This window comes from Dermochelys coriacea, chromosome 1, assembly GCF_009764565.3.
Source record: "Dermochelys coriacea isolate rDerCor1 chromosome 1, rDerCor1.pri.v4, whole genome shotgun sequence".
NCBI classification, from domain to species: Eukaryota; Metazoa; Chordata; order Testudines; family Dermochelyidae; genus Dermochelys; species Dermochelys coriacea.
In genome coordinates, this window is record NC_050068.2 from 304300878 (window position 1) to 304328130 (window position 27253).

The 27253-nt window shown below is 38.8% G+C and overlaps 1 protein-coding gene across 12 annotated transcripts in view; it reads left to right on the forward strand.

Annotated features, from left to right (window-relative positions):
* The first annotated feature begins 1425 nt into the window (after nucleotides 1–1425).
* Nucleotides 1426–27253, forward strand: part of FOXP2 (forkhead box P2) — a 577535-nt gene continuing 551707 nt past the window's right edge. For 4 of the 12 annotated variants that reach the window (XM_043495195.1, XM_043495179.1, XM_043495229.1 and 1 more), the window contains exon 1: nucleotides 1428–1834. The gene's annotated coding sequence lies outside the window, so the exon portion shown is untranslated. Of the gene's footprint in view, nucleotides 1835–27253 lie in introns of all 12 variants that reach the window. The other 8 variants (XM_043495262.1, XM_038401495.2, XM_038401503.2 and 5 more) reach the window with 6 other exon arrangements.

The window sequence follows — 27253 nt, forward strand, 5'->3', positions numbered from 1 at the left end:
CGAGGGTCGGGTGTGTAAATAGCAACAGCTCTTGTGTGTCTCGGCTCAGGGAAAGGGCCAGGCACGTGCTTTGCGGCGCTCACATACAGAAGTCAACGCAGCCTCTTCACTTATCATGGTTGGCAGCCGAAAGGTTAGAGTTAGCAGCTGGTGTCCATTGCATGCTACTGGGGTGGGGGCTTCCCAGCACCTAGCCGTGAAATGTTTGGTGCCCGTGCCCTCCCCCACAAAGTGTGGCCCTAGGACATCAGCCCACGGGCTGGGGAGCAGCAATGGTGCTAGAGAGCGAGGAGGTTGCTGCTGAGCGAGAGGAAATTAAAGCGACTGCGGCCCTGCTGCTAGTGCAAAGGGCGCCGTGAGCGTTGGAGAGGAGGGGAGAAACGGGGCTGCTCCTTGCTGGGAGAGTGAAGGGCAGAGAGCTAGCGCCTCTGGCCCGGGCGCCGCCGCTAGCTTCGCCCGGCTACTCCTGCGGCCGCCTCCACCCCCCTCTCCGCACGGGGGAACGAGCAAGAGCAAGGGGCGCCCAGGAAGCCCGCCTGCAGCGTGCGCGGGCTGCAGCTCAGCCTGCCTCGGCAACAGCCCGTGCGGCGCACGAAGCGGCGCCGCTTGGGGGGAGGGCGCACACCCGCGCGGGTCGCGCTCCGCTCGGCTGTCACCTTCTCCCGCTGCGCCTCCCGGAGCTGCAGGGGCTTGTGCGCAAATGAGGCCGGAGCTGGGCCCGCGCGTTTGGTCCCCGCCCTCCCCCCCCCCGCTCCAGCGGCGGGGAGTTTACACGGTGATGACAAAGCCAAGTGTTCTCCGCACCCAACGTCCCAAAACGCTGCGCGGGGGGTGGGGAGACTCGTCCCCCTGCTGTAAATCCCACCAAAGTCCTGCCCGGTCCCCCTAACCCCGCTTTCTCGGGAGCCCTTCGAGGCGCTTTGCCCTTCCCCGCCGCCGGAGTCCCCCGCTCCCTTGGCCAGCGGCTCTGCCTTTGCAGGCGGGCGGCTCTTCGAGGGCTGCCGGGAAAGCCCCAGCCCTCGGCACTGCCCGCACCACACCAGGCTTTGTTTCCTCCCGGTCTGTTAAACTCGTTGTGTCTAACGGGGGGGTGAGGGGGGGGGAGACGAGAGCAAACAACTTCTCCCCTGGTTTGTTGACATAGCAGGTGGAGTTGACGTCAAGCAGGGCACTTTACAGCGAATCGTCACACTGTCCTGCTCCGCGAGGGAGGCGCAGGGGAACGAAGGAGAGCAGCAGCGGGGGCACTGCCAAGCTGGTCCCTCCGCACTTTTTTGTTGTTGCAACCCTCCCCCCCCCCGCACCCCCGCATCAGCATCACTCCTGTACAGGCCACTTTGCGATCATGTGAGCGCGCTCCCTCCTCACTCCCCTTCCCACAAAGAGGAGTCGGTGGGGGCACTTTTTTTTTTTTTTTTTTTTTTTTGCATTCCCAGCAAAACACACACAGGCTTCGCACAGAGCCAGACCCACACACACACACACACACACACACACACACAGGGGGGAGGGAGCGCGCGAGAGACAGCGCGAGCCTCCGAGAAAGCGCGAGACACTGCGCTGGGGCTGCTGCTCCCCAGCCTGCCGCTGCCCCTGCCCGGGGGCTCAGAGCCCCAGCGCCGCCTGCGGAGGAATATCCAGCCCATTTATTGATGCTGCTGCTTGTTGTTGCAGCCTAATCCTCCCCTCACCTCCTGTGTCTCTGCTCGCGCGTCCCGGCAGCCGCCGCCGCTGCTCCTGCAAAGACTTTGTATATGTGGGTTGGGGGGGGGGGTAGTTCAGCTCCTCTCTCGGTGGCAGCTCATCGGGACGCTCTACCCAGTGTCTCCTCTTGGTAAGTTTCATTCCTCCTCCCGCCCCAAGGCTCTTCTTTGACTTGTTACTTTCATTCTCTCCTGCCCTCCCTCCCGCCCCCCTCCCCCGCTTTACTTGCTGCTGCAGGAAAGTTTAGCTGCCGCGGCTCTAAGCATGGTGGGTACAAATGTGACATGTGTCAGATTTCTTCTTGGCGTCTGGTACCACTTGTCCCTTTAAAATATTGTAACGAAGAGGGGGATGGGGGGGGGCGAGTTGTGAGATGTGGGAGGGGGCCTCTTGGTATGCGCTTATGTTTCCATGCATTCGAGTTTGAAACGTGTCTTAAATGTTGCCTTAATAGAGCGGACACGTTTCAAAAGTGCGATGCAGACACCCAAGTGTTTACTTCCCACCCCTTAGCCCTCCCGGCTATAGCATCTAGCGTTTGAAACACGCAAACGTTGAATGATCAAGTTGGTGCTCATCAGTTCATTTTGTACTTCGGAAATCGTGCTGCAAGCTACCAAACTTCGGCTTTATTTTAGAAGCGCCTATTGCAAGCTGGAGTTTTCTTTTCACAAGCCCCACCACAACTTTTAGTTTGGATGGGCAATAAAGAAAATGTGTTACAATGAAATATTCTCCCTTCATCCTGGGAAGGTTTTGAGGGGCGAAATTTCAAAGTGGGGAGGGGGCTTGTTAGTCTCCCCTTTCCTTTTGGCTTTGAAAAAGTATGGAAGCATGGATATCCTGGTAAAGAAGCATGTCACGTTTCTTTCTTTTTGAGATCTCTCTGTGTGTGAGAGAGAAACACCTTTCAGTCTCTCTGTCCAGCGTGCAAAGGGGGGAGGAGGGACCAGCTATAACATTGATCCTGCATTCAGCCAGATCCAGCACTATGAACTGAGCCCTCTTCTTCCCACTAGCTGCACGTGCAGTGTTTTAGGAAATGCACCCGATGAAGTGAGCTGTAGCTCACGAAAGCTTATGCTCTAATAAATTTGTTAGTCTCTAAGGTGCCACAAGTACTTCTTTTCTTTTTGCGAATACAGACTAACACGGCTGCTACTCTGAAACCTGTTTTAGGAAGGTGTTCGCCATCCAGTCTCTCTGGCCAGGGCGAGTTATTGCATCTCATTGATCTTCCCTGCACAAGCGGTTACCGCTGCCGCTCTTGGGTCTCCTCCTCCTCTACCTTCGCAATGCCTTTTGAATGTGCTTGGCGGATTAGTGTTAACCTTGAACAACAACAAAACGTGTTAGCCTAAAACAATAGATTAATAAATAATACGTTAGAGCTATGAAGTTCCTGAGGCACAGTTCATAGTTTGTTGTGGGAGTATTCTCCTGAAATTCACTCTTGAAATTCAGTAGTACTCAGAGACCTAGAAACTTGTGAAAGTTTAATTCTGAGGACTTTGAGATCTAGTAGGTAAATGGTTGTAAGGCGTGTTAGGCTTCATTTTTTAAAGTTATGAGTGTAAGGACAGGAGGGGAAGAAAAGAGAAAACTGCTAACTCCTTTTTGCTCAAATTTTTTGGGCTTTCCCACAGCTAAAAATTCTTTTGAGCATATGGATGAACGTAAACATGAGATGAGATCTTTCTGAAAAACTGAATGCAAAATACAGCTCAGGATCTAAGTTAGTTTAAAACCTGCAGCAGTCAATTTGCCACAGGTTTAAACTACAATGATAAAGACAATTTTGTTCTGTTCCTCTGCTCATCTGTTAAATTTGTGTCAGGGTTCTAGTAATTGACTCAAGAGACAAACTTTTGGAGATTCCAAGCCAGTTTAAAAGGGTAGCCCTTGATTACATTGGTGAGCTTTCAGCATTGAATTTCTATGGGGAGGAGAGGACAGAGGTAACAATTGGATCAGGGGTTGAGAGAGTTATAGTCTGTATATGGAGGAAAATATATATATAACAGATGGCAGTACCTGCACAAGACAGAGTACCAGTGAAGTGTTCTTTCTAAAAACATGCCTAAACTGACTATTTTAAAGTTAGCATCAACTCTGTCTAGAAAAAGAGAGTGCAAGTTGAGCCATAGAAGCCAGAACATACAGTAATGTAGAGTTGGGGAGCATTTCCATTTTTAAGAGCCTTTAAAAAATATTTAATCAGTGACACTCACTTTCCAAATGGGTTTTATTGCATCCCCTTGCTGCTTTAGGGCCTGATTTAAAGCTTACTGAAGTAATAAGTGGGAGTCTTTTGATTGACTTTAGTGAGCTTTGGATCAGGCCCTTGGTAACTTGATTAAAATTTTGAAGTTGGGAAGTTGCATACTGCATGAGAGTATCATGTTAGCTTGTGAAAAATGAAGTTAAAATAAACTTTAAGAGCTTTAGCTGCTGTTCTTGTTTTTTCTGTACTAAGTAAATTAAATCTGTCAGGGAAAAGATACTGTTGGTGGTAATGTTGCTATGAAGAAAATAAGGGTTACTTATTAAATTTGATTCTTTGATGCTGCACTAAATCCATATGAATCAGGTATAAATCATATGCATTTATATTATTTAGCTAAGTACTCAAACCAGTAAACACTTGAGGGAAGGGAAGAGGGTTTCAAATACATTGTTTTTTAAAATATGTATAATAATCTGAATGCCAGTCAATTTATTAACATCAAAAGTGATGCATAATCTGCTACTGTAATCAATTTTGGTAATATTCAACAGCCAATAGTTGCTTAAAACGAGGCCTCCCATTACATTAGGCTTTAACACTGGATAATAAGCTTGCACTGTTGCAGGCCGATGACAAATTTAAACACACTTGGGGTTTTTTTGGTTTAATTAATTTAATTTTGTCCCAGAAATCTTAATTTGTTTTGGTAAGGTATGTGAATCATTTAAGGAAGAAAATCTTGTTTGTGCCTACTGCTATTTGAAAAGTTTTATAAAATTACTAGAGATCCTTTAAACACCAACCAAGTTAATGTTTATAGCGTGCCTAGAAGATCAAAAGTGCTGCATAAGAGCTAAGTATTTTAATTAATAAATGGATGATATTATGTTTGTCCTAGAGCTAATGTGCACAACTGTACTCATGTTCAGGTTTCATAGCCTTCAAATATTGAAATTTTAGAACATAAAATTCTTTAGTTTATACAGTTTATACAGTTTAAATAAATTTCTACAGTTAAAATGCATTGAAATAAGTTATATTATGGATTTATCAGTTAGAAAAGTGGTATGTTCTTAAGTGACAAAACTGTAATCACAACATTTACTTTATGTCCACTTTCAGTTTGTTTTCAGGACTGATTTTAAATGAATTAAAAACTGCTGTTCACATTTTGAGGCTATATATCTGGTTCAGCATTGCATGGGCACGTGGCATTCTGGTCTAGCAGAATCTGGTCTTGCATTCTGATCCCAGTGCTGCCAGTGATTTTCTATGTGGGTTTGGGAATGTTAAGGTAGCCTCTTTGTCTGTTGCTCATCTGCAAAATTAGTGTAATACCACCTATCTGCTTACTTCACAGGCATGAAGATTATTTATTAATGCTTGTTAAATGCAAAGTATTATTTTGTCCCTTTCCTTCAGAGTTTTTACTAGACTTATGTTGGTGCAGTTTAATTCTAGTAGTGGTGTGAAATAGAAAGAGTGATGTGACTCTTCATGTTGTTCCTCTGTGAGTTAAATCATGGAGAGATCATTTACGTGCATGAACTGAAAGTGATTTAGGACACAGGTCACTAAGAAGTACTCATGGGATGATTGTTAGTGGAGAAAATTGTAAATCACAGTTAAACTCAAATACTATCAACTCCATTACAAAAATTGAATGTTAATTCTTGGTACACTCAAACTGATTACTCTTTTTAAACTTTGGGACAGTGGTGCTAGAAATAATGTCAATTACCTATTTTTTTTTAATGACCACAATATAGCTCACATCTATCCCTTTGTAGAAGGGACACCCTTAATTTTTGACCCAAATTTCCTCTGTCCCATTTTGACTTGATATTTTCCTATACTATTTAAATTATTGACACTAAAAAGACCCAGTTTATAGAAAAAGTTAATTATGCTAAATGTATTAATCCAGCATAGTCTATAGATTCCAGAAATATATATCAAGACTGTTCATTTTTGGGGTTTTCCTCATATTTGAGCCTAGCAGGTTAGAAGTGCTTATTTTCTTACTTAGAATTTGTAAGGTTTTTTTTTTGTTTAAATTTACACTTTAAAAACTTCTAGATCAACCTCAGAAAGCTAAGAATAATAGCCACCTTTTTTAATATTCTCAATTGATAAGTAACATTTCACTTTGGAATAAACTTTTTATGTGATTTTACTTTCTATCAGACACAGATGTTTATTGATGTAGATTTGTATTAGTTTTTGCTTCTCTCCTTTATTCATTTTTGTTATGTCTGCATTTTTAAGTGCAGGACTCTTTTAGTTAGAAGGGAGAGACCAGATGTAAAATAGGCAGTGATAACCTTTGTGTGCTCTTACCTCTGAAGAAGGTGAAAGTAGTCTCTGACTCTCTGTAGTCTACAGGTAGGGCATCTCTGGTACACCAAGGTGTAGTTTTGGTTGTCGTTCCAAAATAACATTTAAGCAGTAGGTACCAAATTATGTACAGATGTTGTAGTAAAACTAGACAGTGTTTGAATCCATTTAGTAATGCTTTGAATTCCTGTTCTAAGGCATTTTAAACTAAAATATTGAACAAATTGTATCAACCTATGTTGTAAGTCCTTTTTAATAAATAGCAAAGTGGTTCCAGGGATGGGTATACGAATACATGCAGACTGATTGGTTTTTCTCTTTTCTTTTTCTTTTTTTTTTGGTTGCTGGTGTCTGCGATGCTAGTGCCTTTTCTTTAACTAGGATAGCGCATGAGAGTGTTTCTCTTCTCTCACACACACAAAGTCCTAGTGCTGTGTATATATACGTGCATGCACACAGACATATATAAGTTGGTAAAGCTTATTGTAGAAGCCAGAGCTATTTCCCTTGGATTCTGTGTACCATACTCTAAATGTGCCTTGAGTATGGCCATTCAGTCCATTTAATGGCACAATGCTTAGCTGCAGTTGTCCTAGCATAGCTAACCATTGCTGATAATCACACACTTTAATTAATTTCCTCGTGCATTCAGGAGCAATGAAGATGTGCTGACATCAGAGTTTCTAGAGCACAGTGACTTACTATGTGACAGTATCTGAGCGGGTGCTTTTAAGTGTTTGTGTGTGTGCGCGCAAAAGAGAGAAACAGATTTTTTTTTAGTTGTTAAATAGCATTTCCTTTTATTGCAGGATAATTATTGCATCAACAATAATATCAGTGGACCCCTCTTGAATGGAACAGATTCTGTACATAAAGCCACCTAAAGAATTAGAGTTACATGTATGCTTTGTTAATTTTCAGTTACATTTATAGTTAAATACATTTTATAATTCCAGAGGGATACTGTTTTGATTATAAAGTGTGATTTATAATTAAGTGTAATTTTCCGTAAAATAAGTTAATTCTTCATGTTTTCAAGATTTTGGATCTGATTTTACTCTTACTTTGGGTTGCATTCAACTTAGTTGGGTTCCGTTTATTTTGGCTAAAACCAGTTGGGTGAGTCATTAGCAATAACTCCACCTGGAGCAGGGCCACAGCCTTTTAAACTGCCTATAATCCTCACTGCTGGGAACTCTGAGACCAGCTGGTTCAGCCCCCAAAGTGGCCTGAATTACAACTCTAACCAGATTTTTAAAGACCTCTTCCTTGGGGTGGGGAGAGATGAATTTTATTCTTCTATGGTACAGCTGCCTCCTTGAGTACAGGAAGATTGACACTACCCTTTCCCCTCCCCCTCTCGCTTTGTGACCATGGGATGAATCTGCCCGTTGACTGCAGTGGAGTTACTCCAGCAGATCAGGTCCATAATACTTAAATAAGAGGAGGTTTGGGCCCTGATCCTGCTTAAATTAATGCATTGTTAGTAGTCCTATTAACATCAGTGGGTCGACTCACGTTGCATAAAATTAAGTGCATGGCTAAATCTTTGCAGCATCATGACTTTGGCTACAATATTGGGCCCTTAATTACAATATTTTAAAATGTTATATGGTAAACCTGAGATAATTCTTTTTATTTTGGCTTGTACTTTGTTGTGATGAAAGCACACATTTTCCTCATACCACTGGAAATCTGTGATTTCAAGATGTTTTATAAAAAAGGTAATTTCACAGATTTTATACAATATGTATCCTATTACTAGAGAGAGTGGAATGATGTGAATGAGACTTTTTCTAGTCTTTCAGTTAAAGGTATTTGACATTTATGGAGGTTTGGATTTTTTTTTAAAAAAGAAGACAGTACCTTTTTTACTGAAATCTTACATGACGTTATAGCATTTTTACCGTGACTGATCTTTTTATTTATTTATATTATTTATTTTATATATATTTGGTTGATATTCTTATTTCTGTGTTCTTTGTGGACAATTCTGCAATTTAAATTTCATGGGCCCTATATGATTTCTGATGCACCACTACTCAGCATTTTTGGAGGCTGTTCCCTATTATTAGAGGAAAATTAGTCTGTTCTTCAGCTATGATGCTTTGTGCACCCCCTTAGTATTTGAAGAAGGTTTGTGGTTGCATAGCCTGAAAATACTCGGCTCTTCATGACTGTCAGTTCTGATACTGCATGTGGGGTTGGGAGAGTTATCTAATATATGATTATGGTGGGGTTGGGAGAGTTATCTAATATATGATTATGGTGGGGTTGGGAGAGTGATCTAATATATGATTATACTTTTAAAGCAAATCCATAGGCTAGCCTTTTTGATGCTGCATAGCTGAGTGAATTCAGTCATTTCAGGAGTAGCTCTCCATGGCTGCCAGCATTTCATAGGTGGAGTGAGAAAGGAAGAACCAGCTTCCATGAGCACCTCTCTTCTCCAATTCCTCTTCTTTAACCCTGGCATCTCCAGAAATATAGTATGCAGAGCTTGTCCATCTCTTCTGGACACTCAATGGGCTGGAGTTCATTCTGGAAAGACTAGCGTACTGCGACTTAAGGCCCAGAAAGTTTTGGATATTTTTCTGCTGGATTGGGCCCAAAACTGGCAATTTTTTAAACAACATTTCAAGTCCGAGTGAATCCTTTATTGTGATCTGAAACAAAAAGTGTAATATATATAAAAATGCACTTACTAGATATGTACTTAATCATTCTTATTTTTAAAAATGAGCTTAGTAATAGTATATATGAATTTTACCAAAATGTTAGCAGGGGTCTTGATCCATAGAAGGAAGGAGAGTGACTGTGCAGGCTTTCCATACTGCTGTGCTTCTGCATTGGGACCAACTGGAAGAGTGAGGGGACAGTTCAGTTTCCGTACTAACAGGCTGCTAACAAGTTATGCATACAGATGGTGAGAGACACTACATTAAAAACTGGCCAAAGGCTATCCAAAAATTTCAGAAACAGTACATTGCTAAAGAGCTGTCAGATGATGATTTTGAATCCATCCAACATCAGGAGTGACTAGAACAATGTCCCAAAGGTGAAATGCTCTGTATCCCATTAATCTGTGTCATTCAGTCAATCCTGATTCTACCTATAAACAAAGTTTAATCTCAATTATTTCTTTTTCTTTCTGTCATTATTAAAGTTTAGAAGTCTCACTGCATTCTTCTGGAATTTGATTCAAACCCGTAAAAATAAAAAAGTTATGTTTAATACGTTTGTAATAAAACCTGTAGTTGACATTTCATTGTTTATAATTAAATTGGAAATTACAGTTTTAACATGTAAAAATAATTCAGAGGAAATTGGAAATGGTTATTTGTGGGAAGCTGCTACAGCTTTGGAAGAGAAAGTGACAAGGCAAAAATAAGGAAGAGATGGGGAGTGTGTGTGGAAACGAGCCTAAAAAACTATGGGATTGTTTAGAATCCAGCAAAGGCACAAGATAGCAAAACAAGGAGGTGGGTAAATGTTGTTGAAAAAAATAGAGGGACTTCAGGTGTACAGAAGAAAAATAAAGGTGGTTTATTTTATTTTTTAAATCTAAGAACTTGTGTGTGACTACATATGAGACAGATTTTGACCATGACTTCTAAGTGAGGAAATAATGATTTGTATAAGTACAATATGCATAAAATATTTATTTTATGAACTGGGGGCCAAAATCACTGTTGATGTGAGCAGGTAGAACCAGTTCACTGGAGTTGTTTACTTATAACAGCGATGAATTAATTCCTAGACTCCTCTGAGTTAATATCTTAAATGCTTAAATTTTATTAATGATTTATGTGCCTTTTGAAAGGTACTTGTAGTAGCTGAAGTGAAGATTGATTGATTTATTTTTCTCAGTGCACATCTAAATACCAGTTTCCTGAAGTGACACAAGAGGTACAGAGTTCTTTTGAAGATAAAAAGAGGTAAAATTAAAGTGAAGAGTTTACGGAAAATGCAAACCAGTATCTTTTTAGAGTTAAGAAAAAAGTAATTGAAATATTTATGATTCAAGGCACTGCTGTGTGAGAAAGCACAGACAGGGTTGTGGTTTCATTACAGTACTTACAATATTCGCATGACCTAAAAATGGAAGTTGAAAAGACCTAATGCAGTCATGTATGCAGAGACTGCAGAGATATGCATAGCTGATAAAGTGTTGTGTTCTTCTGTTGTATCAATAATTTCTCATAATCTTTGTGTAAAAACAACATATTTAAACTTAATGAGAGAATACTATTAGGAAAAGAAATACTGATGATAATGTGCAGAACACAGTAAATGTAACAGAAGATATTGACTACTGGAAGGCTTATTGTAAAGATAACTGTCAATTAAAAAACAATTAAAGGAGTATATGGGTGCTAACAGTTTAGAAATATAAGGATGCTACTTAGCTAAAGATCATGATATGCTTTCACCTAGAAAATTCCTTCAAACTCATTTGTTATCAGTGCTGAATTAATTTAAATTACTTTTAATATTGTGATGATGTGCTCAGTACATGATAACTGCTAAAATGGTAGTTAGAAAGATATACCGAACATACAAGAAGAGTTACAGAAAGTGTAATAAATCCTTGGAAACTCTTCTGCTTAGCAAAAGGAATGAAGTTTTATTGAGAGAGAAATTAGCTGAGAAATATTTGTTGTTCAGCTCTGCTTTAGGTGACTAATGTCTTGTAAAACAGTTAAAGGTTTGTTTAGCATATAAAGTGGTAGCTGACTTGCTCCTGAAAATTCTATATTAATGCTGCCCAGGAAAGGACATAAAATAAATCTAAACAAGTACAAATATATATCTTGTAAAGTTGCTAGGTGGTTTATTTAAAAATGTGTGTTTAGTATTTTTTATAACCAGGATCCAGATCATGCCCTCAAAGTAAACATACGGAGGGCTGGGAAATAGCAAAATTAGTGGGAAGAAATTGTCCAGAGAGGAGAGTCTGTGGTTGCTGTCTAAAGTTCCCACCATAGATTTGGGACTCTGCTGGTATTTTGTATGGGCGTGCACAGAGACACATGCTGGGGGATGCTGACCCACACCCTTGCATGGTCTAAGACAGGTGTAGATGAGGCTTCCAACTTTTTTATGTAGATTTGGTGTGCTTCAAACTGCGGGGTCGAACATTCCCTATAGGTGAGCATAATGTAGTAAAAAAAGTGCTGTGCAACATTTGGTTCCAACCTAAAAAGCTTCTTATGTTTCAGCAATGGGATTCTCTTGAGCAGAAACTTCCAACCCTGCAAAACTTAATGGTGGTTTTTGTGATTTTTTTTTCTTAAAAAAAAATGTCTAGGGTGAGAAGGAAGGTTACTGTCTAAATCTCACTTATTCCTTTCCTCAATTTGTTCTACCACATACTTATATTAAAAGGACTTTAAGACCTTGAGCCAAAGCTATTGGAAGTTGGTGGAAAAACTCCCATTTACTTCAGTGGGTTTTGGATCAAGACCTAGGCGAGTGCTGCTGATACTCAGAAAGTATCTTTTCTTTGCTGAGGACCTTTTGTCAGTTCCTGTCACACTGACCTTTCAGAATGTCCCATGTTTATCCAAAGAAAGGTGTTTGTCTCCCTCTACACATTCCTATGCCAAGCATGCTCTTGATGCCTGCTTAACCTCCCCCCGCCGCAAAAAAAAATAACCTCCCCAAAAAACCCATAAAAAACCTAAAACAACTAGTGAGAACTGTTTTCACTATTTCATAAAACATAGGACCTTAAACTAAGTGTTGTGGGAGTCCTAGCAAGTGATTGTTGGAATGGTTTTCCAAGATGTAGCTCCTGAAGAGGAGTTGAAATTACTTTTTCATAATATTTCAATACACTTAGGGGTTCATTTCCATTTACACAATCAATTAATTATTAACAACTAGGGCATTCTGATACATCAGTTGCTGGGGTGTAGATTTCAGGGTATACAGTACAGATACTTTTTAAAAAATGTACTTATACATACTCTTTTTAAATAAAGATATGTTGGAAAAGCAAAGTAAGTCATATTTAAAAATAAGCCTCCTATAACTAGATATATATTAGAATGTTACTTTAACATCATTTGTCTATCATAGTAGGCATCCAGTAACTAAGCATTTCTATCAAGGTTCTAAAATTGGTGCCCATAAGTTTGCCCATAAGTCAAAATAACTGAAATCAAAACCTAAGATTCTTTTAATAGTACTGTTTAGTGTGGTTTGTATGACTGTAGTGTGGTTTGTATGAATATATTCCAATATCCATTGACTCTTCCTGGCTTCTTTGTAACTGAGGAAATTATTACCAGAAGGGGAAAATATCATTATATAGAGCACTATTTTATGCAGAATTTTTTTGTTGCAGATTGAATTATCAGCAAAAATTTCTTCAGTTCAATTACTTTGGATTTAAACCAATTTGAGTGTGAAAAAAATTGGGATAAACCATTCAAATACAAGATCTTTCATACAATCACCTGCAGCATTACCATAATTAGAACTAAGTATTCTGCAGTTGCACAATATTTTTGTTGCAGTTGAAATTGACACAGCTGTTGAATGTTTCAGCGACAGATAAAAAAATAAAATCCAGTGTTACTCACCAAGGTGGTTTCCTCAGGATTTATTTTTAGATAAAGCACTTTGTAGTTGCTATTTATTTGCAGCAGCCGAATGAAACTAATGAGCCTCTGGCCAGTTTCACCTTTATTGTTCCGAACTCTGTATGTAGCAGTGAAACTAAGGTTTCACTCTGCTGCTACTTTGGAAAGCTACATGGCAGCTGATGAACTGGAGGTGTTGTCCATAGACCTTACTTGTGACCAGAATGTTCCATATTTGTCTGTGACTGGTTAGTAGGTATCTGGTCAACTTTTCAATCCCTGCAGTAGCTTTAACCCTACAAGATTCTGTTATTTGTGCCATTTTAGGTACTTTAGGGGTTTTGGTTTATAATAGATTTCTCTCAGCGGGGTTTGTGTTAACTCCCTGATGAAGACTGGAAATATAATTTGCAGATTAAAATAGCTTCTTGGATCCTTTCTTAAAAATCCATTTGACTGATATGATACTTTCTTTATAAGGCTATTTGTGGGAGATAACCTTTTCTTGTGTTGTAAAATGTACATTATATTAAGTGTTTTTAATGTGTTTAGGAATTAGGGGCAACCTTTGTGCAGGGAGTTTTATATATTAGTAGTAAGTAGAGTGATGTTAAATTCCCCAAGTTTTATTTCTAGTAGTGTCTGAATGTAATTTGTTCTCACTCTGCTTTGTGTGTTTGTCTGTTAAAGCAATGCAACATATTGAAAAGATTTGTTTTATTCTCCAATTATTTTTTTATGAATAGTCCATGACCTAATGGAAATCATTGTCTCAGAAAAGTTTTATTACTCTTTATATAAACCAAGGCATCAGATATGACTAGCTGATAAAATCACAATTATTTTGTATTCAGTAGGCTTCAAACACAGTAACTTAAAATTAAAATTTTAAGCAGAATTTTGAAAAACTGCCAGAAGTCTTTTCTTAGTTCTGTTCTTGACAAATGAGTGTGAACTAATAGTGACTTTTGAAGATCTTTAGATACAGGAATATAATGAATTTAAAGATGGACAATTTTGAATTGCACACTCTTTTATTCCTAGTTCACATCTGTGGAGCGAAGGGTTGTTTTTCTTCCATTGCACTGCTAAAATGTTGATTTGTTGAGAGATCTACATTAATAATGAATTTTCATAATATGTTTATCAGATATCTAGAATGATGTGTAGTGTTTGTCATGAGTGAAAAGGAATATCTGTATAATCAAAGAACTTCCCCCCATAACACTTCTTAATACCAGCCCATATGGGAGTTTGTGGAAGAAACTTTCTTACTAGCCTAGAGAGCTCAGAAATTTTTTTAACTCTAAGAACCTTCGCTCATCTTCTAGGGGCAGGACTGGCTGACTGTGGGGAAACCCACAAGATATATTCCTGTTCTGCAGTGGGTAAAGGTGGTCCTGAGAGAAAGTAACTTCCAGTTTCACTATGTGTCCCAGTTTTATTTTAAACAGCCACGAGACAGGCATTTTGGCTCCTAGGGTAAACTATATCCCCTCCCCTCATTGTGAAGAAGGATGGTATTGTGGTTAAGGTGCTAGACTGGAAGATCTGGGTAGAGTTCCTGAGTTAGATGCAATCTCTTTGTGTATCTTTGGTTGAGTCCCCTAGTCTCAGTGTTGTGAGGATAAATTCATTAAACTATTAGGAGGTGCACAGACACCATAGTGGGATGAGCCATGGGAAAACTGATATTAAAAAAATAGCTTTCTTGAGTTCAGTGAAAATAGACCCAACTATTTTGATCTCATTCATTCAGCATTTACCACTCACTAGGTGAAAGCACTTTGAGCTCATGAGCCTGTGACTTTAGTCCTACTATAAGCACAGTAGCTACTGAAGTAAGTTAGGCCCTCAGAGGGGAACTGGTTTGGATGTGAACTGGATCCTTGTCCATTGAGGCTAATTTTCCCATCTCCCTCGGGTAGACCAAATGCTTTTCTCTCAAGATAACTCTTTGCCCTCAAGTGACCATTGTTGATTTGAATTAACTTCTGATGGGGAGTTGGATAGATCTGAAATTAGACTTTTCAAAAAGGATAGTCTAAGGGTATGTGTTAAGCAAGTGGTCTACACTTTTAGTCTGAGAGAACTTTCCAAAGCAGAAAGGGGATGGTGAACCTATTCTAGCTAGCTCTGACAGACAGACTAATTTTCCTGGCTCACTTCTCTGTCCTTTCTTGTCCAAAGCATTGTTGTTATTTCCAAGACCTGTCAGGTGTCTTTACATCATGTCAAAGGATAACTCTGTAATTCTTGTAGCTACTGAGTTGGATTTCAAATACAATAGAGGTGAACAAGAAAAGTGCTATCTCATTTGGCTGGATAACACCCCTGAAGGATTCGGTGGTGAGGGTGGTTATGGCCATAGCTGCCCAGAGAGGATACCCATAATCTACTCATACTTGGATGATTTTTTTTGAGGCAGGAAATGAAAAGAGAGAGCCTGTTAAGCAAGTCATAGTCATTTGTAGAATTTAATGGTTACAGGATAAACTAAACCAAGAAATCTGTCACTCTTTCAGGGATTAGTTTATTTTGGAGCTATGATACTTGGTCTACCATGGTACTTCTCTTGGCTTATGAAATTGAGGCACAAATAACCTTCTTAAACAAATCAGCTTCTCTTACATCCTGGACTTATGTATAGGTACCAGAGTTGATGATGGAATTTATGGCTATTACAAGGTAAATATGGCTCCATAAATGCCCTTGTCCACTTTTTTCCATCAATTGGTTACCTTAATTCAACCTGTGTTTTTCCCTGCTATTCTTGCAGTTACAGGATGAGAAAACTAGACAAGAGTCATCCTTAAACTATTCTCTTAGTTCCTGACTGGATAGTAATAGGTAAATGTCTTTTGGGGTGGGACCTCAAGTTTGGAAAGGGCTGTTTATGACTGGATAATTAATGTACTAAAGGCCACAGTATTTGGCATGCAGTTCATCACTTCAACTGGGACAACTCCACCCCTGTAATATTATTAACAATTAGGGGACATAAATAGCAGGGGCATGGTGAAAACCCAGTGGAGAATCATCATTGCAGAGAGTTATCTTATGGATGGAAAGAAATTTCATGTTTCTTTTGGCCAGCTACTTGGAATTGAAATTTAGAACCCCAACAGACTGACTGAGTTGGAGTGATATTGAACCATTAGAATGGGAACTGCATAAGTCAGCATTCCTCTGGATTTGGCCACAAATAGTAACTCTGTAGTTGGACTTGAGGGGCTTTGACTTAAGCAGAAAGGTAGATGTATTCTCCTTCAGGTTCTGGGACTCTTGGTCCTGGGACTAGACACTGTCTTACTGGCAGAGCAGTCTTATCGTCAAAGTTGATTGACAGTCGACATTGAGTTGGCCAGGGACTCTTGTTTCTTCAACTTCTGCTTTTCTCCTTGATCAAATGCTTAATCTTTCCCTCAAGCAGGACCATCTTAAGGACCCAGTATGCTGTCAGTTCTTGAACACACATGGCTGCATACATGTAAGATTATTATGTTCTCTGTATATTAGAGTCTAGGCTTCCTTCAGGTCTTAATACAAGGATATACAATTAAATAATTTTATAGGGGACGTTCCTAACATTCTTTCACAACATGTTGAATAAAGACCTGGGCACCAGCTGCTTGAAGAAGCGGGCAGCTGCTACATATAGATTAACATGGAATGCTTCTCTGTGATGTGATGAGGGAGTTTGTTTGTTTGTTTAAGGACAGCTGAAATCTAAATTACTCCCTTTTGATCTTTGAGGGTGTTCTCAGGTTTCTCATTGTGGTTCTTCACCCTTTAAGCCATTTTTCTAGCAGTCCTCTCATCAGTCTGCTCCCTCATGGAGGATAATTAAATTCTTTAATACAAGTTCATCCCTTCTTGGTGTAATATCAACACCAGGTACTGATTAAGCCTCTTCTTCATTTCCCTCTGGTGCATTCTTTTACCTTTTCTGTTTGGGTCTGGGCATATCTTCTTTTTCTGCGCAGACCAAGAAGCGATTTCATACATTCAGGGTGAAGAGTTCTTTAATTAAATAAGCAAAACAAATTGCAGAAGATAGAAAATCAAATGTCCAGTTTATAATTTTTGGGGCCACAACAAAGGCTGAATGGCCCCTAAATCTTCTCTTTTTCTGAGTTGTAAAATTATTGAGGAATCTTGTGCTGCCATGGGTACAGAGGCTCTGCCTTTTATCAAATCTTATTTTGTAAGGTCCATCTCTCCCTCTTCTGCTTCTCTTTTAGACCAGCAAAAGGGAGCCGCCCCATGGGAGTCCTTGATATCTTTTAATGTAGATGCCACTTTGGGAAAGTAAGTTCGGTTGCTAGATTAATGAATTTTTCGAGGTGCCCATGCACTCTCTGGCCTTGAGTACCGCTGTAGAAGTTTAGTTTGTCATGGAGGGACTTGCAGAAACAAAACTAACTGGTAGGGTCAGTGTCCCTAATCTATAATGTGTAATCCTTGAACGTTTTTTAAAAATTCTATGAGTTAAATTTCCCTCCTCCAAATGTCTAAATTTTATTATGAGGTCCTAGGTAAAACAATAAATAATTTGGGTGTGACCAAACTTCTTCCACCCGCCTCTTACAAATATATTCTGTACATAAGTAAAGTTCTGTATTTTGTCTTTCCTGATGAAGAATCTCCTCTAAGTATTTTATACTTATTTACTGAACAAAATTTTATGAGGCTTTGGAAGAGTGAGTTTTTTAATCTGATGTTAGCTCTGGTTATAATGCAAATCAGCAGGTTCTAAAGAGACCCACCTTTGACCTGCCTAATTTGATTATTGCAGTCCTCCCTACCTCATTATCAGAGGCATTGTTCCTTCCACAAGTCTGAGAAGCTTCATATAGATATTGCAGTTCTACTCTAAAACTGCAGAGGTTAAAAAAATCTGTTCTAAAAAATCTGCCATAAATATGTATGTAGAGTAATTACAAAAACTATGTTTCTATCTTTGGACTTCAGTTTAAGCAAAATGAAGTCTTTCTCAAAAGTTCTGCGTTCTGGGAATCAAAAAACATTTTTGTGACAACTTGCAAAATTATCATGTGTGCTAAGTATTATTATTGATCTAAAGCTTTTACTCTCTTAAAGTGGATTAATTGCTTTTTCCATTTTTGTTTGCAGTTCAGTGTAATCTCCTACACACTATTGTATTTTTTATTTAAATTCTTCTGTAGACAGACAGTGTATGTTTGTGTAGGACGTTAAAGTTGACTCTTGATAATGGTTAAAGTATTTTCTTAAATAAAAAACAAAACAGTAACAAACCTCTAGGAACATAGTATGCCAAGTCGTGCAAATTTATTACAAGCTGTCATGGTTCCTTCCCCACTCTGAACTCTAGGGTACAGATGTGGGGACCCACATGAAAGATCCCTTAAGCTTATTCTTACCAGCTTAGGTTAAAAACTTCCCCAAGATACAAACTTTGCCTTGTCCTTGAACAGTATGCTGCCACCACCAAGCGTTTTAAACAAAGAACAGGGAAAGAGACCACTTGGAGACGTCTTCCCCCAAAATATCCCGCCACGCCCTACACATCCCCTTTCCTGGGTAGGCTTGAGAATAATATCCTAACCAATTTGTTACAAAATCATCAAAGACCCAAACCCCTGGATCTTGGAATAATGGAAAAATCAGTCAGGTTCTTAAAAGAAGGATTTTATTTAAAAAAAAAAGGAAAGTTAAAAATCATCTTTGTAAAATCAGGATGGAAAATACTTTACAGGGTATTCAAATTCAAAACACAGAGGATCCCCCTCTGGGCAAAACCTTAAAGTTACAGAAAACAGGAATAAACCTCCCTCTTAACACAGGGAAAATTCACATAAAACAAATGATAAACTAATCTGCCTTGCCTGGCTTACCTATACTGGTTGCAATATTGGAGACTTGGATTAAGATGGGTTGGAGAAGATGGATTTCTGTCTGGCCTCTCTCAGTCCCAAGAGAGAACAACCACGTAAACAAAGAGCACAAAACAAAAGCCTTCCCCCCCCCGCCAAATTTGAAAGTATCTTGTCCCCTTATTGGTCCTTTGGGTCAGGTGCCAGCCAGGTTAGCTGAGCTTCTTAACCCTTTACAGGTAACAGGATGTTGCCTCTGGCCAGGAGGGATTTTATAGCACTGTATACAAAAAGGTGGTTACCCTTCCTTTTATATTTATGACACAAGCAGCACAATTTTTGCCTCTGTTGCAGGAGTTCTTGTGAAAATGTGATTAAACTCTTGCCTTCCTGTGATTTTTGAAGGAGAGACAACACACAATTCGCCACTCAAGTACCTGTTAGCTAGGGGAAAATGCCTTGAGTTGCAAGTTTGTACCCCATACATCCCTTAGTATGCAAGATTTTAATTCATCAGGAGGTGGGCTTAACAGAGAAAAGATGCCAGAACTACACAGATTTTTAATAGTATGGACATGGGGAGGGGGTAGCTTGGAGAACCCTTTCTGTTACAGAGGAATAGTCTATCGGAGATAGGTAGAGGGGATCCTGCTGGCTCTGTTGCATCCCTGACCATCCTAGCTAATAGCCATTGATGGACCTAGTGTCCATGAATTTACCTTGTTCTTTTTTGAACCCAGTTATAGTTTTGGCCTTCACAACATCCCCTGGCAATGAGTTCTACTAATTGACTGTGCATTGTGTGAAGCCCAGTAACTTGTTTGACTAAAGCATAATTTGTGTTTGCCTAAAGCATGTCTGCCAGAAAGGCACCGAATCTTGATCTAAAGACACTGAGAAAGAGAATCCACCACTTCCTTTGGTTGTTTGTTCCAATGGCTAATCACCCTCACTGTTAAAAATGTGTGCTTCATTTCTAATTTGAATTTGTCTGGTTTCAGCTTTCAGTCATTGGGTCTTGTTATGCTTTGTTGTAAATTGCCCTTCTCATGGGTTTAAATTGAGTTGTGGGAACTTGAGTTCTATATTTTCCCATGACTCTCCCCATTTTAACAACCTCCCCCCTCCCCGCTTTGGGAGATCCTCCAGAGTGTTCCATTAGCATGATTGTCCCTTGCTGTTCCATGGCTGCTCTGTCAGTGGTAGCATTTGCAACTCATTATGACATTATGATTAAAGTCCATTTCAGTCTATTTCTGCAAGTATACAATGGACAATATGAATATAAATATGCATATAAATACAGAATACCTAATGAGGTGGCATAATATAGAATAGTATTTGTCAGTTTGTGTGTGTGAGATGGCTGCATTGCTCACTCGTGGTAAAATCCCAAGTGACGTATGCTGATCCTCCCAAATGAGTGTCAGTAAAACCTATATTCTGGGAAATACTCATAGTGTAGGACAACTATTCTGAAAATGTTTTAGAACATTGTATCCTTCCACTTGGAAGGCCAGGTTACTTCAGGTACCATGAGTCCTACCTGTAGACGGCTCAGATGAAACAAAAGGTTGCCATTATGCATCTTTTTGAGACTCCCTAGTTCTTGGGCCCCCTGAACAGTTGCAGGGAGTCTTTTAGAGCATCCTGAAAGAGTGATTCTGGCAGTTGGGGATTGCTGCCCCCTTGTCTTGATCTGGCCCTCTATCCATGAGGCTTTGAAGGTGGGTGGCAAAGAACTGGCTGGACTGACTATGCCACCAGAGAATTCTACTATGTTACTGATTGCTTGTGCTGCACCAAATGAAACCAAGCATTCTTAATGATTTGAGGATCTGCCTCAGAATCTTTTAATGTGTGCTGTTTGGATATTTATTAGATGTATATTATTGTTTTCTCTAAACTCCCAATGGTGCTCTTTAAAGAATTCCCCCTCAAGATTATTTCTGTATTTTCAATATTAGAAGAAGACACGTAAATCTGCAAACTTGTTTATTGTTTGCTTTTTAACTACCTTTGCCAGACATTTACTGTTAGTGCTAGATATCTGCATTGCTTTTGGATTTTATACAGTGAAACCCCGTTAATAGAAGTCAGTGTCTTGATATGCTGGTTCAGAGGTTCAGGATTGTGCAATTATTTTTTTCAATATTCCATCTCTCAGTGTGTTAAAACCCTCTTCATTGGATTTATCTTTGCATTTTAAGAACATCTTCATAAGCCTGACCTGAGGTTTTGCAGGACTCTTTAAACAACAGTAATAACATTGTTATACATTTTCTCACATTCAAACACATAGGATATCACAAAAGTAGCTTTGCAGCTGTTTGAGTTTTGCACAGAGGATGTTTCTTCTCATATCATGTAGTCCAATCCTCTGAATTTTTTCTGCTTTCAAAACATCTGACCAGTACATACCCTCATGTTTTGTAATGCAATTAATTGATTTTTTTAGTTGGTGATTGGTGTTTTAATGGCACTAAATAAAGGCTAATGGAGATCTCTTTCCTTATCCACTCTAAAATGTACACACACACACACATATATATATATATTTATTTTTATAGTTCACTGTTAGTGGAAATATAATCGTTGTGTCTGCTTTCATCTTTGCCACTGGGAGTTTTGCTACTAGCAATAAAAGACAACCTCCATGTGTACTGTACAGTATAGATATTGTAAATTTTGGTCTTGCTTTCCATTGATCTGATTTGCCATATGGGAATCATATTCAGCTGATCTTTATTTCCTGAGTCAGAAATTCTGTTTTACCCATCTTTGGGGCTTTCTGCAGTTATTCTCAATGGGCTGTCAGGTATTGCACATGAAAGCAAAGGTTCAAAGGCATATAAAGAAGGTTGAGGTCTGAAATGTTTACTTAACACTGCATTTTTTCTTTTTACAAACATTTTCCAGACTGAGGGATCAGCATGAAAGCTTAATAAATTTTAGACTTTTTATATGCTATTGTGAACATCTTATATAGACATAATTTTGGAGTAGGCTGGAATCCATCAGCTGTAAACTTGATAGTGTAGCAGCTTGTTTGTATCTGCTTTTGTCAGTAAATGGGATTAACAGCACTGGAATTAGTTTTTGTAAATTTATTGATAATTTTGTCAGAGATTTATTTCCTTTCTCTTCTGTTTTTGTTTTTTCAACTGCAGCTGAGAGGCTGGTGGTGTACTATAATAAAGTAAAGAATAAAAGAAAACTGTGCAGCTTTTAATTGTTAAAGAGTGATGTGACAACTAAGGTTTTATAATAAACATATGAAACCATAGAGGAGACTATGTAATTTAACAGCCAAGCCAGAAAGCAATAATATCTGTTGATGTTCTTCCTAACCTATAATAGCATTAGTGTCAAAAGGGAAAACAGCCAGCCAGCCAGAATCTCAACAATTTTTTCTTTTTAGACTTTTAATTCATTTGGAAAAGAAACACTTACATTTTGGGGGATATGAGTGTCGTGGGGCATTGATAATGGAATACAGAACCTTCATGTTAGGTCTCGAGTCCATCTCTGTTTCATATTGAAGTGTGCTTAAGGCTTGCCATACTTGAATATGTTTGTCTCACCCCATGTCTCTATACAGTCAAGACTTAAGTAACACTCAGTACTTCAATTATATTAAGAAAAAACACCTTAATATATACATTGATCAAAATCTTTACCATGAACAGGAAATATCGTCTCAGAGGTTTAATTCTTCAGAACTAACTGAAATACATCCATGTATTAAAAATATTGTAAAAGAAGTTATCCTGTTCGTCAGAGGTGTCTAAGCCTTGGCTTGCAGACTGTATCCGGCCTACTTGATGTGTTTGTGGCATTTTCAAATTCTGTAGAATCTAAGCTTTCATTTTAATCAAGTATTATTTCTAGCCCTCATGGTTCTAAAATAACCTTAATAATTTGAATAGAGTACAAATTGATGCAGTGTTGCCTTCTTGAATCTACAGGAAACATGAAACAATGGCTAAGAACTGTGAGCTCCTTTGCCCTTATAAATTTTTTTGGGGGTACTAATTCTAAAGCTTAATAGTGACCCTTTTAATGCCCACATTAACTGTTTAATTGCTGATAACTTTAGTGGATCAAAGCAGAGAGAGTGAAGCTCATGTGGTGGCATGAGTTACTGGAGAGTAGGAAGTTCCCAGGAAGCAGTAGGACATACACAAAAAGGGAAAAAAATTGAGAAAGGAGGAAGGGGATGGAAGAGCAAGAAAAAGCAGAAACAGTTACTCTAAAGAGGAGCTTATATTCTCTTTGAATGATGCTGAATGTAATAATAAGGTATTGAACAAATAACAGTAAGAATAACTGAAAATTTAGTTACTTCATAAAGGCCATTTCCCTTCTTTGATCTTTGTTCGAAACCTATCATGGACTTGAGTGGGAGATCCACTATAGATTGAGGTCAGTATGTAGTCCTTATATATATATACAAATCTAGACCCACAAATGATAAACAAGAATTTTGGCCCTTCCTACAAAGAAAATGTGACAACTTCCCCCTCCCCCTCCATACATGCATAGCAGACGTGGCCTGCTCTGAATCCTGGCCCTGGTCATTTCCGTTGCTATGCTGGCTGGTTCCAGCCTGTTGGTGGTAGGGTGGTGAGTGGCTTTTGCTGCTGCAAGCCCTTCCGGACCTCCATGTGACACCCCATTCCTGAATTCTACCAGCTGAGTCAATTGAATCTTTGCTAATAAAAAACTAACAAAATTGTTAGAATTTCTTAAAGCTTTTTAGTTTAAGACAGTTCTAGACAACTTGTGCTCTAGTAAAAAGTTTTGTTGATCATTCTGAGAAAGAGGTGGTTCACTCTGGTCTTGTTTACTGTCCTTCTACATCACAAACTTCTGCTATATTTGGTGTAATGTAATTTTATTTTTCTTTTAGAAAAACAACCTTGCTTTGGTATTCCAGATCATTACTAGCTTTACTTTTGACTGCATTTTATCATAATGCGCTTTGAGTATAAATAAACTGTGGTATGCTAAACCTAATAGCAATTAAACTGGAAGTGTTTGTGTTTCATCACTGTGAACTTCGCAGAAATGTTTCCATGACAACCTCCATGCTAGTTAAGGCAACCAGAGGTGATCAACAGTTTATTTTTTTTTTCTTGCAAGAATGGAATTTGTGTTGACAGTTTTGGCCTTTAATGGCACTTTTGTACTGTGTGAAAGTATTTGTTTACTAGATCATATGCTGTTAACTGTCAGGCTGAGATAGAATGACTGCTTTTGATAAAAGGGCTGCATTACATTTCTGAGTCTGTGAAGCTCTTGTACTTTAATTACTCACATAAGTACAAAAGAGTCCATTTGCTTCAATACACTTAAAAATTAGAAAAGGAGTACTTGTGGCACCTTAGAGACTAACAAATTTATTTGAGCATAAGCTTTCGTGAGCTACAGCTCACTTCATCGGATGCATTCAGTGGAAAATACAGTGGGGAGATTTATATACGATATGTTACTCCTTTTCTGTTTGCAAATACAGACTAACACAGCTGCTACTCTGAAACCTTAAAAATTAGACTCAAAGTATTAACTATAAATTAATTCTATTTAATTTTTTTTGGTAAATAACCATCTGAAAGTTGAAATTTTTAATGGTATATTTACTATTAAATCTATGAATTGATCTACGAATGTTATAGGTTAAAGTATCATTATTTGTTCCACAATTAACTATTGTTTCTGGGCTCTCTGGTTGCTTATATATAGCTACTGCAGACTGTCATGACATAAACTAAATTTTTAGTGGATATAGCAAGAATTCTGGATAAAAAACTTTACTGTAATGGAGGTGCTATCTCTGTCACAAGGGTCTTGAAAAAAATGTTTACTACATGACTAACGATTCCCCTTGAAATTGAATTTGATACAGGTACAGATAGAATGTTGGCTGTTTTGCATGTCTTCCGGGCAAGTGGCAAGTTTTAAGGTTGAAGCTGTTAGCTTTAGTGATATTTCTTCACTCCTTAAAGATTTTTTTTTAGCTCATAGAACATCTTGAAATTCAAATTAACTCATAACTGCTAGTACAGTAAGTCATTAATCCACCACCAGTTTGAGGGCTGTAGCCTATTCCTAGGCAAACAAAGAATTGCTTTTGTTAAACATCTGTTTGTTGTCAAGCTAGTACCAATTTATGAACTAATACCTACCGTTGGCAGCTCTAGAAATGTGTGGGATTTCTTGGTATTTTTTAAAATGAAAACATTTAATTAAAGAGACTACAATATTGCCTTTTTAACTCTTTTAAAACAAAGATTATTCATTTCTTCTAACAGAAAGTGTCTTCTGCTAGGAGATCCTTTTTCAGTCTGTAAAAGCAGGACACAATACAAGTAATAGGTTCTGCTGAATTGAAATGAAGCTATCTCCTCTTGTCCCTTCAACACCCCCATCGTTCTATCATTGACTCAGAAAAATCAGTTACATACAAGAGTGTAGACTACTCTTTTATATATGCGTAGTTTACTCAGTGATTACTAAATGGATATAATTTACTGTGATGCTTTGCTCACTTTCTAACTCAATTGACTGAATCTTGAGTGACCTGTGGGAGGATTAAATATGGGCACGGGTTTGTGGTTATCTTACCTTTTCGTGCCATTGTACTCTTTAAAAATTCCCCTACCAGGTCCATTCTGAAAGGATGATTGTGTTGGTGGTGCTGCTCCTGCACACTGTGCTTGTTTAGCTACACTGTCAGGTGCAGCAGCAACCAGAGTGAAACTCTGTGCACAGAGTGCTTCTCTCTGAACCAACAGGGTAAGACAATGGAATTAACTAAGTAGGTGTGCATCAGGTTTGTTTGTTTGTTTCATGCTTCCCTTTGTGCAGGAATACTAACACCCTAAGGTGCAATTCACAACCGTGGAGAGGGTCACACAAGGGTCTCTAGTCACTGTTTAAGCACTGTTTAGTCCTTAAAATGTCTTAGCTGGTGAGCAGGGCAATGTGTGGACCCTCTGCACTGGGATGCATTTCACCCTAAGCATTTACTGTCTCAGAACTGATTTCAAGCTCTTTAGTTGCCTATTTTGAAAGTGACTAGCTGTAAAGTAAGATGACTAGATAAGACTAATTTTATTTCGTAAGTGAGCTTTATCGGGTAAATTGTTCAGATCCCTTATATACAACTGACCTAAATAACCTGTTCTGAAAGCTTGAGTGTGTGTTTCTCTGAACTTATGCATACATTCAGTGTTAGAGATTTCAATTTACAGCATTTTTGCAACTGAAAAAATAGCTGTGGGATTCCTAGAATACCTATGCTTTAGTGCAATATTATGAAGCAAACTTCAATTTGCTAGTGTTCACTTTGGTTGTTTAAAGATCCTTTAACATTCTTTAAAAGGATAGAAAGTTATCCATGTTTTCTGAACAAACGTGCACCCTTTTCTCCAAACCACCGTATATGACGACTAATTTACAGGTCATTTTCTGGAGTAGTATTTTGAGATCTGTTATTTTTTAAAATTATTTATTGTTTAATGTACACGATCTAACTGTGTATTAATATTTGGAAGTCATGCAAAACAGTATTAAGGATGGCCATGTATTGGTGGGACATAGGTGTATGGTATTCTTAATGACTTTAATTTGTTGTTGCTGCTGTCTTCATAAATGAGTTTGCCAGAACTATTGTGCCAATTTCCTAGATGCTGGCATGGAATCACAGTTATTGTAGATAGGGCTTTGGATGAGCTCTGTTATATCATTGTGATCATTTTCATGCAAGTGCAGATTTGTTTCCTACCTTGCATTTTTCAGTTTTCTCTTCAGTCTGGGATCAAACGGTGGGTCTCACTTGACTTTACTAGGGAGAATAATCTGTAGTTTAAAGAAAAACTGTGTTTTTCTGCATTTGAATACATTTCCTGTTATTCCTCTTACTTTTTTTTTCACTTAGTCCTGTTACATCTAGCTACCACCTGTGACCATCGCAAGTAATTTCTCCTTTCTGTTCTTGACATTTTCCATACCATTTGAAATACTAGATGTGGTTATATTCTCTATTAGTCATTGTTTTGCCATTCTATATACATATTTAGTTCCTTTTTAAGCTTTCCTCTGCAGCCTCATAATGACTTTATTATGCTTCTCTGACTCTTCTCCATTGTATCAATATCTTTGGGCTGCTCAGAATTATTAATAAGAAACTTAATTGGCATTAGATCGACAATAAAACGAAATGACATTCATCTAAGAAAACCTTACATCATTACTAGAATTTTCAGAATTGGTTAGTGTCATATGGGGAGGGTGCAATCCAGACCAAAGAGGAGTTGTCACAACCTGCCCTACAACCTGGGTGCTTCGCAATTCTTTGCTGTTGTAGCTCCCAACCTGGGCCACTCACAAACTGTCAAACAGCATGCAGGTCATGCCCTGAGTATCTGTGTATAGCTACAGCCCTGGTCCAACAACTCTGACCCTAGCAGCCTGTCAGCAACAGACCAGTCACACTCTGGCTTCCACCAGCCATGGTTACCTCTTGCAGGGTG